Source organism: Theropithecus gelada, chromosome 6 (assembly GCF_003255815.1).
Source record: "Theropithecus gelada isolate Dixy chromosome 6, Tgel_1.0, whole genome shotgun sequence".
Lineage (NCBI taxonomy): Eukaryota > Metazoa > Chordata > Mammalia > Primates > Cercopithecidae > Theropithecus > Theropithecus gelada.
The window spans coordinates 127,659,669-127,672,816 of record NC_037673.1 but is presented as its reverse complement, the minus strand read 5'-3'; the positions used below and the strand labels follow the sequence as shown (position 1 = coordinate 127,672,816).

Below are 13,148 nucleotides of genomic sequence, written 5' to 3'. Positions count from 1 at the left end.
GGAGGCTGAGGCGGGCAGATCACTTGAGACCAGGAGTTCGAGACCAGCCTGGCCAACAGAGAGAAACCCTGTCTCTACTGAAAATACAAAAAATAGGGCGTGGTGACACATGTCTGTAATCCTAGCTACATGGGAGGCTGAGGCAGGAGAACAGCTCAAGCCCCAAAGGTGGAGGTTGCAGTAAGCCAAGATCGCACCGCTGCACCCTAGCCTGGGTGACGGAGCCAGACTTCATCTCAAAAAAAAAAAAAAAAACAGCTAGTAGCCCGTAAGTCCAAAATCTGAAAGTTCTATTTGAATGTAAACATTATCTTTAACAATGTAATAAGTATTATAAGCATTAACAGTCAAAAGAGCCCACTTAAATACAAAAGCTAACTATAAAAAAAATTAATATCTACATTATTTCATAATGATCAAGACTGACTTTGGATCACATTAGTCTGGATTCCTGAAATAAATACAATATTACTGCTTTTTACACATATATAGATTAAAATAGGCAATGCAACCTTATGTTCAGAATAAATGCAAAACTACAAATCTCATCCTTTTTAATTAGTAGTTTTATCACAGTTGAAATACTAAAAGATAGGTCCACATATGGAACCACAAATTATTACCAATAATCCTTCCCTTTTCAGCACTATCAAGTTTATAAATTGCATTTATTTGTAAATGGTGAACACAAAGACAAAATAAAATTCCTGAAATGAAGCTTTATTTTAAAACATTTCTTATAGAAAAGGAATCCACTGTTTATCTTTGGGGGTTTTTTAAAATAGAAAATGTTATTACAAAGATTATTTACAGAAAATAGGACCAGAAGTACATTACCCTTCAATAAATACACTGTACCAAAGTCTCCTAATAGGGACAAGGGAGAGAATTAAAACACTAGTTTATTAAATGTCTTCCTCTTCGTTTTAAAATGTAGATAGATTCTATTAAAGTGACAATATAAAAGCTCAACCCAATAATTTTAGCTGTACAAAGTTACTTATTAACCTTTAAAGGCTGTTATGAATTTACACTTCCTGCAGTTCACCTGCCATCTTTCCCAACTTAAGTAGCCACCAGGGGTTTAAGACAGTCACCACTTGTGACATAAATAATAAGGAAAGAACTTTACATTCAAGTTTAAGAAAAGGATAATTGTGGATTTTGCTTGTGCCCAGAAACAGTGTGCAACACAGGTCTCAGCCCATAAACAGGTGCTTCATGAATATCTGTTGAGTAAATGGTGACATTTTATTATATTACTGCAACATTAGTTCCCCCCCAAATTTAGAGTTCTCCTTTGCTCAAAAAGCAGCAAGACCATACCACAGTCCCTTCTCAAAAACACATAAACTTCTTTATTCATAATAAAATAGAAAGGTGGTTGTCAAAATACAGTCCCACTCCCGCTTTTTCTCCATTATTTTTAAAGGTTAGAAATAAGGCCTGTTTTTAAGAAACAGAAAACGTATACCAACCTCTCTCAAACCAAAAGAGAAAATCCACACTTGATATATATTTTCTGTGTTCATAGTATTGAGAGTAAGAACCGACTCACAACAGTATGTTATGTGGGATAAAAACTAAAAACAAACGTATATCAAAAATACATGTTGTTTGCCGACATTATTTCCTTAATCATAATCAAGAGGATATGTGCCTGAATTTTACTAGATGTGAGATAAGCTTTGTCTGATATTTCAAGATTCATTCATTCAACAAATACTTTACTGAGCACATACTATAAGCCAGGTCCTTCAACGAAACATTTAAATTTTGTAAACTGCACATCACCCCTCAAAATTCCCCTTAAAAAGCTTATAATTTAAAGTAATTGCAAGCTAAAGAGAAATCCCCAGTGTTGTTTCTTACACAGAGTGAAGTCAGCGGATCGGGGTTTTTTTCAGCTGTGAATGCGGCATCAAGGAGCCGCTACCTACCACACCCGTTGCCTAAAATCGCAACTTAAAAGCAGCAAGCACTGGGTAAAACAACCTGTAAGAGTAGCTGAGCTCCCGCGACGAGGTGGCCAGGGGCTTTCACGCCCGGGGCCCGGGGAGAACCGCGGCAGGACCCGCGGACGGAACGCATCCGGCGCCTCCGGCGAAGAGTCGGGGCTCCGCAGCCAGGTGTCTTTGCTCCCCGAGACCCTCACCTAGAGACCCCGGGCCCTCCCCGCCCGCCCCTCGCACCACCCTCCCGACTTCCAGACCTGAAAAGTTGGGGGGAGGGGGTCTGCCTTTCCATTTTACATCAGGCGGTCAGTTGGCTGCCTCAGCCGTCCGCCTGCCGTGAATTATGAACTGAGCGTGTAACCATTCCTCAGAGGGAACAGAAAAAAAACCTAAGGCAGGGTCCTAGGGTATAAGGACCTCGCCCAAACCTGAAATGGAGACGCAAGCTCAGCCCACAGCCCGCAGCGCGCTGCTGGCAGGGCCGGGCCGAGCTCACCCCAGAGCCCTCAGGGACGAGGGTTCGGGGCTTCGGGACCCCGCCCAAGGGGCCGAGAGGGCGAGGCGTAGGGGCCGACGCGCGACTGGCGCTGGCACTGCACTCACCGTCGCCTTTGTCTCTGCCGCCCGCTGCGGCCGCAGCCCCTCTCAGCGCCGGCTCCGCGGCTCCTGCCGCCCCCACGCCTGCAGCTGCGCTCCCCGGCGCGCTCGCAGCTTCCTTGCTCCCCCTCCCCGCCCAGGCTCGCGCGCGGGTTGGGCGGAGCGAGAGGCGGCGCGCGTCCCTAGAGGGGCTGGAGGCGCGGGGGCCGTTGCGCAGCTGCGGCGGCCGCAATGTTGGCCCCGCCCCCGGCCGGGCTCCGCCCCCGCCGTACCTCCGGGATGGGAGGGTCGGCAGGCAGGCGGCGGGACCCCCGGGATTCGAGCCGCGGGGGTTAGGAATTGGCCTCTGTAACTAACGGACGCCTGAGATCCGGGGCTGCAGCACTCGCGGGAAAGGACACTCCGAAAGATGGCGACCAAACCTGGGCGGGAGCTTGCGGGAGCCCTTTCCCACCCCAGCCCGGGCAGCGGACAGCCTTACGGAGGAGCGACGTCTGCTCACATTGTGGGGCGGTGGACGCGCCCATGCGAGGGTGGGTGGGTGCTGAGCGGTTTGGGACGAGGGGTCTCTCAGTGGCAGTTGAGAGCCCATCCTCTGACCACTGCTTTTTCATGTAAAAGTCAGAATTGTTCAATCCATCATTAACTGGGTTAAGGCCGAGATCATCTACCTGGCATTTGAAATGCGTGAAAATTACACATGTACTGGACTTCTGTGATTCCTTTGGGTGTGTATTTTACATATCTCAGAAATCAGAAACATGAGTTTCCTATCTAGCAGCCAGCAGTCCACCAAAATACCTACAAAACTTTATCGTGAGGTCAAAAGGATAGAGAAAGAGCGTAATGCCACTGAAGTAAGCTCTCAAACCTGTACTACTTTGAATATAATAGTGTATGGTCTTCCCCATTCTAGGTTGATGGCGAGGATTTCTAGTTGCTCAGGTCAAAAACTTTATATCATCCATAACTCCTCTCATACTCTCATTTTCACTTTCAATCTGTGAAGAAAGCTTGTTGGTTGTACCTTCAAAATAGAACAGACTGGGCAACATAGTGACACCCTGTCTCTACACACACACAAAAAAATAGCCTGGTGTAGTGGCGTATGCCTATAGTCCCAAGTACTCTGGAGGCTGAGGCCAGGAGTTAGGTTACAGTGAGCCATCATCAGGTCACTGCACTCCAGCTTGGGCTGGACGGAGTGACACCTGTTTCCAAAAAAAAAATTCTCAATCTTTCCTACCTTGCTATTTTTCCTTTCTTCCCATGACACTTCCCACCTTGTAACAATCTTTGTAATTCACAGTCAGCCCTCCGTATCCATGGGTTCTGCGTTCCTGGATTCAACCAACCACAGATGGAAAATATTTGGGGAAAAAAATACAACAATTTAAAAATACAAAAAAAAAAAACCAATATAATATAACAGCTATTTACATAGTACTTACATTGTATTATAAGTAATCTGGAGATAAAGTATACAGGAGGATATATGTGGGTTATGTGCAAATACCATATCATTTTATATCATAGACCTGAGAGGATTTTGATATTGGTGGGGGTCCTAGAACCAGTCCCCCTCGGATACTGAGGTATGACTGTATTTATTTGATATGTTTAGCTTTTAGTGTCTGCCTTCTCTAGTAGAAGCTGGGATTTTTGTCTGTTTTGTTCAACTGATGTATCCCAAGTGCCTAGAATAAATGAAAAATTTTAAAATTCCCTGAGATTAAAAAAACTAAAGCAACAAAAAATGACCAATTTTTTTAATTTTAAATTTTCTCTTGGTTTCTGTTTCAGTTAACCATAAGATCTTTATCTACATCATACCATAAGCATTTTGATTTTCCAGTTTCTCTGAGTACAGTGATAACCATTTACTTGACATTTAATGCAGTTTTTTGACCAATGATACACTACAATCCTATTTCATTGAATGAGAATAACATGATAGAGTATAGGAAGGTTACATAAAGACTATTAATTCTAAAAATTTCCTAGAACAAAAAAAAACCCAGAAAATTCCTGAACTTGATATATGTGCTTACAAGCCTCCCTTTGAATTACAAATGTAGTAACCTTGTGTGAATGCCTTCCTCAGCCATGAAAAATAGTAAATTTTCTATCATTTACCTATAAAGGGTAGTATTCATTATGTAAACATTTATTTTCAGATTTTTCATATTTTGTAACAGAACATTACGTGATTGAATAGCACGATATAATTTCAGTTGCTATAGCTATTCATACACCCTTCTCATCAGTAAAAAAAAAAAAAAGTCAAGTACACAATGCCATTCAGTTGAATTGACACTTTTTTTTTTTTTGGGACAGGGTCTCACTCTGTCACCCAGGCTGGAGTGCAGTGGCCTAATCTGTGCAATTTCAGCTCTCTGCGATCTCTGTCTTCTGGGCTCAAGTGATCCTCCCACCTCAGCCTCCCAAGGAGCTAGGACTACAAACGCACACTACCACACCTGGCTAATTTTTGTATTTTTGGTAGACAGGGTCTCACTATGTTGCCCAGGCTGGTCTGAAACTCCCAGGCTCACACAATCCGCCCTCCTCGCCTCACAAAGTGCTCACAGGCGTGAGCCACGGCGTCTGGCCTGGATGATACTTTTTGTAGAGTATGTGTGCATAATTATTTGCTCAATGTTATATTCATAGAAGTCTCTTTATACATTTAATTTATCCTTTATGATTTAAAACAATTTAAAGCTACAGATTACATAACAATTTGACTTTTTTAATAAAATTAAAGACTTTTGTTTATAAAAACATTGACAATGTATTTCATCAATGTTAATCTGTAGTTTGTAATTACAGTAATACTAAATAAAATTTTTCTTTTTTTTCTTTTTTCTTTTGAGACAGAGTCTTGCTCTGTCGCACAGGCTGGAGTGCAGTGGCGCGATCTGGGCTCACTAAGCTTTGCCTCCCGGGTTCACGCCAGTCTCCTGCCTCAGCCTCCCGAGTAGCTGGGACTACAGGCGCCCGAAACCATGCCCGGCTAATTTTTTGTATTTTTAATAGAGAAGGGGTTTCACCGTGTTGGCCAGGATGGTCTCGATCTCCTGACCTCGTGTTCCGCCCACCTCAGCCTCCCAAAGTGCTGGGATTACAGGCGTGAGCCACCGCGCAGGCCATAAAATTTTTCTAGAGTCATTACGATGTATCTGCACACTGTCCTTAAAATTGTTACTGAGTAAAATCTTATTCCAAAAGAAAGACAAGGGTAAAAAATAGACACTGTTCATAATTTACTCACATAATATACAGTGAAAATACTGATAAAAATAAATGCAACTATTATAGTCCAGAAGAAACTGTTTTGCATTCCTATTAGTCCATAACAAGTGGAAACATTACACCAAAGACAACAGGAAGGAACACATTGTTCTAACCAACTGCTAAATAGCCTTGAGCTCATATAACAGCCACATTGGCCTGATTCTGCAATCTTTTACTTAAATAAATTTTCCTTAAAATTGTTAAAGCAAATAGATTTTCCCTAAAAGTATACTATTAATTTTTGGTTTTTTTGTTTTGTTTTGTTTTGTTTTTGAGATGGAGTCTTGCTCTTGTTTTCCAGGCTAGAGTACAATAGCACAATCTTGGCTCACTGTAACCTTCGCCTCCCAGGTTCAAATGATTCTCCTGCCTCAGCTTCCCGAGTAGCTGGGATTACAGGCGCCCGCCACCACGCTCGGCTAATATTTGTATTTTTAGTTGACACAGGGTTTCGCCATGTTGGCCAGGCTGGTCTCGAACTCCTGACCTCAGGTGATCCGCCTGCCTCGGCCTCCCAAAGTACTGGGGTTACAGGCGTGAGCCACTGCACCTGGCCTGTTAATTTTTTCTTCTTTTTTTTTTTTTTTTTTTTTTTTTTTGAGATGGAGTCTCACTCTGTCGCACAGGCTGGATTGCAGTGTTGCAATCTTGGCTCACTGCAACTTCCCTGTCCTGGGTTCAAGTGATTCTCCTGCCTCAGCCTCCTGAGTAGCTGGAATTACAGGCACCCACCATCACGCCTGGCTAATTTTTGTGTTTTTAGTGGAGACAGGGTTTCACCATATCCTCCAGGCTGGTCTTGAACTCCCAACCTCAGGTGATCCGCCCGCCCCAGCCTCCCAAAGTGCTGGGATTACAGGCATGAGCCACGGTGTCCAGCCACTATTAATGTTTTTTAAATCTGCTTTCCAAAATTTGATAGCAGTTCTTTCTAACATTTAGGAGACATGGTGTATGGAGTCAGAGTCCGGAGTTCAAATACAAATTCTGCTGCGTAATTAGTTAAGTGACTCTGAACAAAGTTCTTTCTAAACCTATCTTGTCTTCTAGTTTAATGAGACCAATAGTATTACCTACCTGTGAGGTCTGTTTTGAGAAATGTATAAGAGAACTCAAGTAAAATTGTTAGCCCAAGGCCTGGCACAGGCTGTGCTGGTAAAAGCTAGCTATTATCATTACACAAGCATATAATTAAGCTCATTGTTCTACATTTGTAAAATTGAGAAAATGGCTCATAAAAGGCCCCAAATGGGATGGTATGAGTTCTACATCAATATAGTATGATGTTTAAGTAAATGAATGTTTTTAAAGGAGCACTAACTTTTCTTCTACCACCACAACATGCCAGACACAATTCCAGGCAACAAAAGAAGCTAAGAGAAATAAGGCCCAAACTTAACACAGCTTTACAGTTGAATGACAAGAGACATACATTTAATACATAACTACATTCAAAGTAGTATGACCATGTTTCCTGATTTATCAGGAATCTCTTGTCCTGGCTTAATAGTTATTTGTATCTTCTTTCATTCTCAGTTGTGTCTAGGTCTGCTGATAAATTAGATGATCATTCCTAACTAAACATATGTACCAATTGCTTGGGATACAAGAGAAGAAACCACCAGGTCTGTGTAAAGCTATAGAGACTGAAATTGCTTCTTTATAGGAACATCTGAATGGGTCAAGTGAATCAAAAGAAAGAGGAAAGGCAGAGGGAAGTTTTAATTGTTATTATTCTCAGTCAGAACTACAAAGCTTTCTATACTTGTGCTGTGAACATTAACTAGTAGCAAACTTAGTAAATCCACTTGACCAATGTTATATAAATTAGTTTTGGAATTTAGTATTTTTTTCCTAAAGATAGTTGGGTAGTTGGGAGTGTTCTGATGGCTTTGTTCCCTGCCACTGTCACTGTGGTGGTGTACTCCAAGAAACAAATTATTCAACATGTATTTGTTTATGTATACAACATACAGTATATCTATTGAGTGTATGTTAGATATACATAGTCTGTTTTTAGTGTGATAGAAGATACCAAAAAAAAATATAAGCACAGGCAAGCATCATAAAATCTAATGGCAAACCTCAGATATCTTAGCTAATTAGTCAATAAGGTAATGAGACATATGGCACATGAATTGTGATTTGGGAAGATCGAGAAAAATCAGGAATCGTGCAATGTGTTGAGAAAGGAGAAAATAACCAACTGTCAGAAGAACCACAGACAGTGGTCCTTTCTGTGACTGAAGCAGCCAAAGATAGGAAGGAAAGCTAAGTCAAATTTTGCTTTACACTCTTACCTGTGGCTGACCCTTGCTGCTCATCAAACCACAAATATTCATTGAATGCCTGCTGTTTGCCAGGTAGCATACCGAGTGCTGTGGAAAAGTTCAGTATAAAGCATAGTCTTTGTCTTTCATGAAATATCACACATCAACATTTGAATAAATAGACACAGTAGCTTTATGAATGTGGTTGAGGGGATCACTGAGGGTCTGAATTAGTTAGAAAAGTTTTTTCAAAGGGAAAGGAATTCGAAGTGGGTCTCTGTGAAGAAGGTAGTCAGATCAGTGTTTCCCAAACTATGTATTGCACACCTCTGGTGGTGTGGGAGATGATTTTAGGTGATACACTTCACTGGGGTTCGGGAGTGGAAGGATGGAGAAAGGTAGATTAGGGTACGTGCAGCTTGTCTAGCTTCAACACACAGCCTGTGATCTAGTTGCATTGCAGCCCCTCAGCTCAAAAAAAAAGTTAGGAATTGTAACAAAATGCCTCTGGGGACAACCAGAGAAGAGGAAGGGAGCCTTTTGAGGTCACTCTGCTAAGTCAAGTTACAGACTAAGTAACTAAGAACTACTTTGTCTTTTTTTTAAACAGCTAACATCCATATATGGCAAGTAATACCAATTTTACATATATGGTAGCAATACAAGTTTCCTTTACATGTTTGTTAAAGTTAAAAATATGAGTCAGCTAAAAGAGACTTAACAAGTAAACAATAATGGCGATAAAGCTTGTGGTAGATTTCACACAGAAAAAAAAAAAAAAACAATAAAGAGAAAGGGGATGTGGCACTAATTTAGGAAGCACAAAGCTTAGTGAGCAAAAGTTCAGAAATTGGCATCTTAAAGGTGTGTTCTTCTTCCCAGGGAGAGCAAGAACCACAATGGATCTTGAGTTGAGTATTGGCAGGCTGGCATACAAGAGTGCAGAAAGATGAAGTGCAAAAGGCAGGTAACAAGAGGGAGTGGAGTCTGCTGGCGATTAAGACTCAGCAACAGGACTGCAGAGGAGAGGATGCTTCTCCCTGTACCTTGAGGAAGCCCCTTAGCCCAGAAGAACCAGCAGAACTAGCACCAGTGTGTGTTAGGAAGCCACTCAGCAAGCACCAGGGGGTCTCCCACCTCTGTGGTTCACCAGGAATCCAGGAAGAGGAGAAATGGAGTATCTTGTTAGATACTCTCAAAGCAGCTGGAGATTTGGTGCCCTTAAATTTAACAGGTGGGGCCGGGCGCAGTGGCTCACCCCTGTAATCCTAGAACACTGGGAGACCAAGGCAGGTGGATTGCCTGAGCTCAGGAGTTTGAGACCAGCCTGGGCAACATGGTGAAACCTCATCTCTACTAAAATACAAAAAATTAGCCAGGCATGGTGGCGCATACCTATAGTCCTGGCTACTTGGGAAGCTGAGGCAGGAGAATCGCTTGAACCTGGGAGGCAAAGGTTGCAGTGAGTCGAGATCGTGCCACTGCACTCCAGCCTGCGTGACAGAGCAAGACTCTGTCTCAAAAAAAAAAATTACCAAGTGGAACAGAAATCTTGCCACTTCCTCCTAGCGCAAAGATACACATTGCTTTCATAAAGAAAGTTCATGATGAGTCCAGGCACAGTGGCTCATACCTCTAATCCTAGCACTTTGGGAGGCCGAGGCAGGCAGATCACTTGAGGTCAGGAGTTTGAGACCAACATGGCCAACATGGTGAAAACCCGTCTCTACTAAAATAATAATAATTTTTAAAAAAAAAGAAAGTTCATGGTGAGTAAAAATTGGAAGTAAAGTTCGAAGATGGCAAACCAGGATTCTTCACACCCATCTACACGCCTCTCCCAGAAGGTGTTACTCCCTCATAGTGATTCAGCTCTTGCTTTTGACCCCACCACTAGCTGGTCTGGGTAGTTGGGAGTGTTCTGATGGCTTTGTTCCCTGCCACTGTCACTGTGGTGGTGTACATGCCCTACCTAATCCCCAGGACTGTGATGGGCAGATTGTAAAAATGCACCACCCCTTCCCCCCAGTAGTCTGGGTCCTAATCTCCAGAACCTATGAATAGGATAAGATAGCATTCCTATGATTATATTAGGCGGTGTGTCATAGTTGACCTTAATGGAAGGAGATTATCTGAGTGGGCCTGGTCTAATTACATGAGCCTTTGAAAGTGAAGAGTTTTCTCTGGCTGGTGGCAGAAAGAGAAGTCAGAAAGATTCAAAGCATGAAAAGAACGTGATGCTTTGTTGCTGACTTGAAGATGGGGTGGGGCCATATGGCAAAGAATGCAAGTAGCCTCTAGGAGCAGAAAGTGGCCCTTGGCTGACAGGTAGTAAGGAAACAGGATCTCAGTTCTAAACCCTCAAGGAACTGAATTCTACCAACAGAAAGAGCTTGGGAGCAGATTTTCCCCCAGGCCTCCAGATGAGAACTCAGACTTGCAAACACCTTGATTTCAGCCTGATACCTTGAGCACAGAACCTGGCCATGCTGTGCTGAACTTCTGACCTACAGAGAGTATGAACTAATAAACAGATGTTGTTTCAGCCCACTAAGTTTGTATTAATTTGTCACACAGCAATAGAAAACACAGCCACTGTCACAGACCCAACTCTTCTGTAGACTAGCTTTGAGGTGACCCTCCAGCCTCAAGAGTGTATCTGAGTTTCCACTCCATTGTCAAGCCATAAAGACAAAGGCATCAATTCTCAGGCACTAGTAAACAAGCCTGGGGTTTTTGTTTATGATTATAAGGAGAGGGGAAACCATGGGAAAAGAATGGAATTCCTGATAATTTGGCAAATGGGGACTTATTGTGTTATTTTCACTTGGGCAAAAAAGCAAATGTGACATTATTTTGGAGTAACAAGCTGGTAGTCCTCTCATTTGTGGGTGGTAATAGAATTTCTGGTAGCATATGGTGCCAGTCTCTGAAGACGAAAGACAGAGGAAAGACAAAGTCCCTTAATAAAAAGGGAATGGTCTCTAGTGTCAGGCAGATATGGGTTTGTTTTGCAGATTATCTGATCTTGGGCTTATGGGCAATTTTCTTAACATCTTTGAGTCCCAGTCTACTCATCATAAAATATAATAATGCCTACATAATTACCTAATAAGATGTGGCAATAATTAAATTTAATAATTCATATAAAATCTCAATGCCTGCAGCACAGTAGACTATCAATAAATTGCCTCTATTATTACAGTGGAATTTTTTTCACAACTTCCTTGCAATCTTTTATTTTTTTCTGAGACGGAGTCTTGTGCTGTCACCCAGGCTGGAGTGCAGTGGCATGATCTCAGCTCACTGCAGCCTCCGCCTCCTGGGTTCAAGCAATTCTCCTGCCTCAGCCTCCTGAGTAGCTGGGATTACAGGCACACGCCACCATGCCCTGCTAATTTTTGTATTCTTAGTAGAGACAGGGTCTTACCATGTTGGCTAGGCTGCTCTTGAATTCTTAACCTTGTGAACCAGCCTTGGCCTCCCAAAGTACTAGGATTACAGGCATGAGCCACTGCGCCCGGCTCTCTTGCAATCTTTTAATAGTAAAAGTAACTAAATTATGGCATACAATAGACCAATGCTATCCTACAGAAATATAACTCAAGGCACATATGTAATTTTAAATTTTCAAGTAGCTGCATGAAAAAAATGTAAAGGTAATTTTAATAATATAATTTATTTAAAATATTGTCATTTCAACACGCAATTAATCTAAAATGTATTAATGATATATTTTACATTTTTAAAAGTAAGACTTCAAATTCAGAATTTTTTATACTTATAGCACATGTCAATTCAGAATGGCCATGTTTCAGGTGCTCAGAAGGAATGTGTAGCTAGTGACTATGGTACCCGACAGCTTAGCACTAGACTTTAAATAAATATTTCACCAAATTCTCCTTTACTCTTTGTTAATTCTAAAATAAACATAAATAATTGATAAGTGATAATTATAGATATATGAGCACACACATACACGTATTTCCCACTCTGGCACATAGCAAACTTACAGTATTTTTTTTTTCAACCATCAGTTCTTAGTTATAATGAGTCACACTTCAATCAGAGGATCAGGGTATAAGTGGTACACAGATTTCTAATTTCATTTCCAAAACATACCACAAATCGAAGCTACATAGTTAAAGTAATACTTGGCAACCATGATAACTAGGTTAAAACAAAAATCTATCTTGCACTGTAGAAAGCATGTTGACTTCATTGCTTTTTAAAGTAACTTCAGTAGATGATTATATATTCATGTCATTTGCTTTTCCTTTAAAAACATTGGACTAGACTTTTGGTTCTACATAAGCTTGTTTTTTCTTTCTAAGTTAACCTACCCATTATGCAAGAATGAAGACTAAAGCAAATCAGAAATGGTGGGCAATAGGAGCAATGCACAGCAGCCACCTAAAGACTTATTATTTCTTTTCTTCTCTTTCTTTCTTTTTCTCTCTTTTTTTTTTTTTTTTTTTTTTTTGAGATGGAGTCTCACTCTGTTGCCTAGGCTGGAGTGCAGTGGTGCCATCTCAGCTCACTACAACCTCTGCCTCCTGGGATCATGCAATTCTCCTGCCTCAGCCTCCCGAGTGGCTGGGATTACAGGCACCGGTCACCAGGGCCAGCTAATTTTTTTATTTTTAGTAGAGACAGAGTTTCGCCATGTTGGCCAGGCTGGTCTCAAACTCCTGACCTCAAGTGATCCACCCGCCTCGGGCTCCCAAAGTGCTGGGATTACAGGAGTGAGCCACCGTGCCCAGCCAAGACTTATTATTTCTATACACATGTGAAAAAAAATCTGTAAAATCTGTGGTGTGTCCCGGGGCCTGTCGAGGTGGTGTGGGGCTGGGGAAAGGATAGCATTAGGAGAAATACCTAATGTGAATGACGAGTTGATGGATGCAGCAAACCAACGTGGCACATGTATACCTATGTTACAAACCTGCATGTTGTGCACATGTACCCTAGAACTTAAAGTATAATAAAACTTTTAAAAAAAGAAAAAAAAATCTGTGGTGTGTCCACT

The 13,148-nt window shown here is 41.8% G+C and overlaps 1 protein-coding gene across 6 annotated transcripts in view; it reads right to left on the bottom strand.

The window, feature by feature from the left end:
• Positions 1 to 13,148, bottom strand: part of CDC42SE2 (CDC42 small effector 2) — a 136,178-nt gene that overhangs the window by 114,914 nt on the left and 8,116 nt on the right. For 3 of the 6 annotated variants that reach the window (XR_003119818.1, XM_025387724.1, XM_025387725.1), the window contains exon 1: positions 2,559 to 2,735. The gene's annotated coding sequence lies outside the window, so the exon portion shown is untranslated. Of the gene's footprint in view, positions 1 to 2,558; positions 2,736 to 11,900; positions 12,040 to 13,148 lie in introns of those variants that run through there. The other 3 variants (XM_025387727.1, XM_025387728.1, XM_025387726.1) reach the window with 3 other exon arrangements.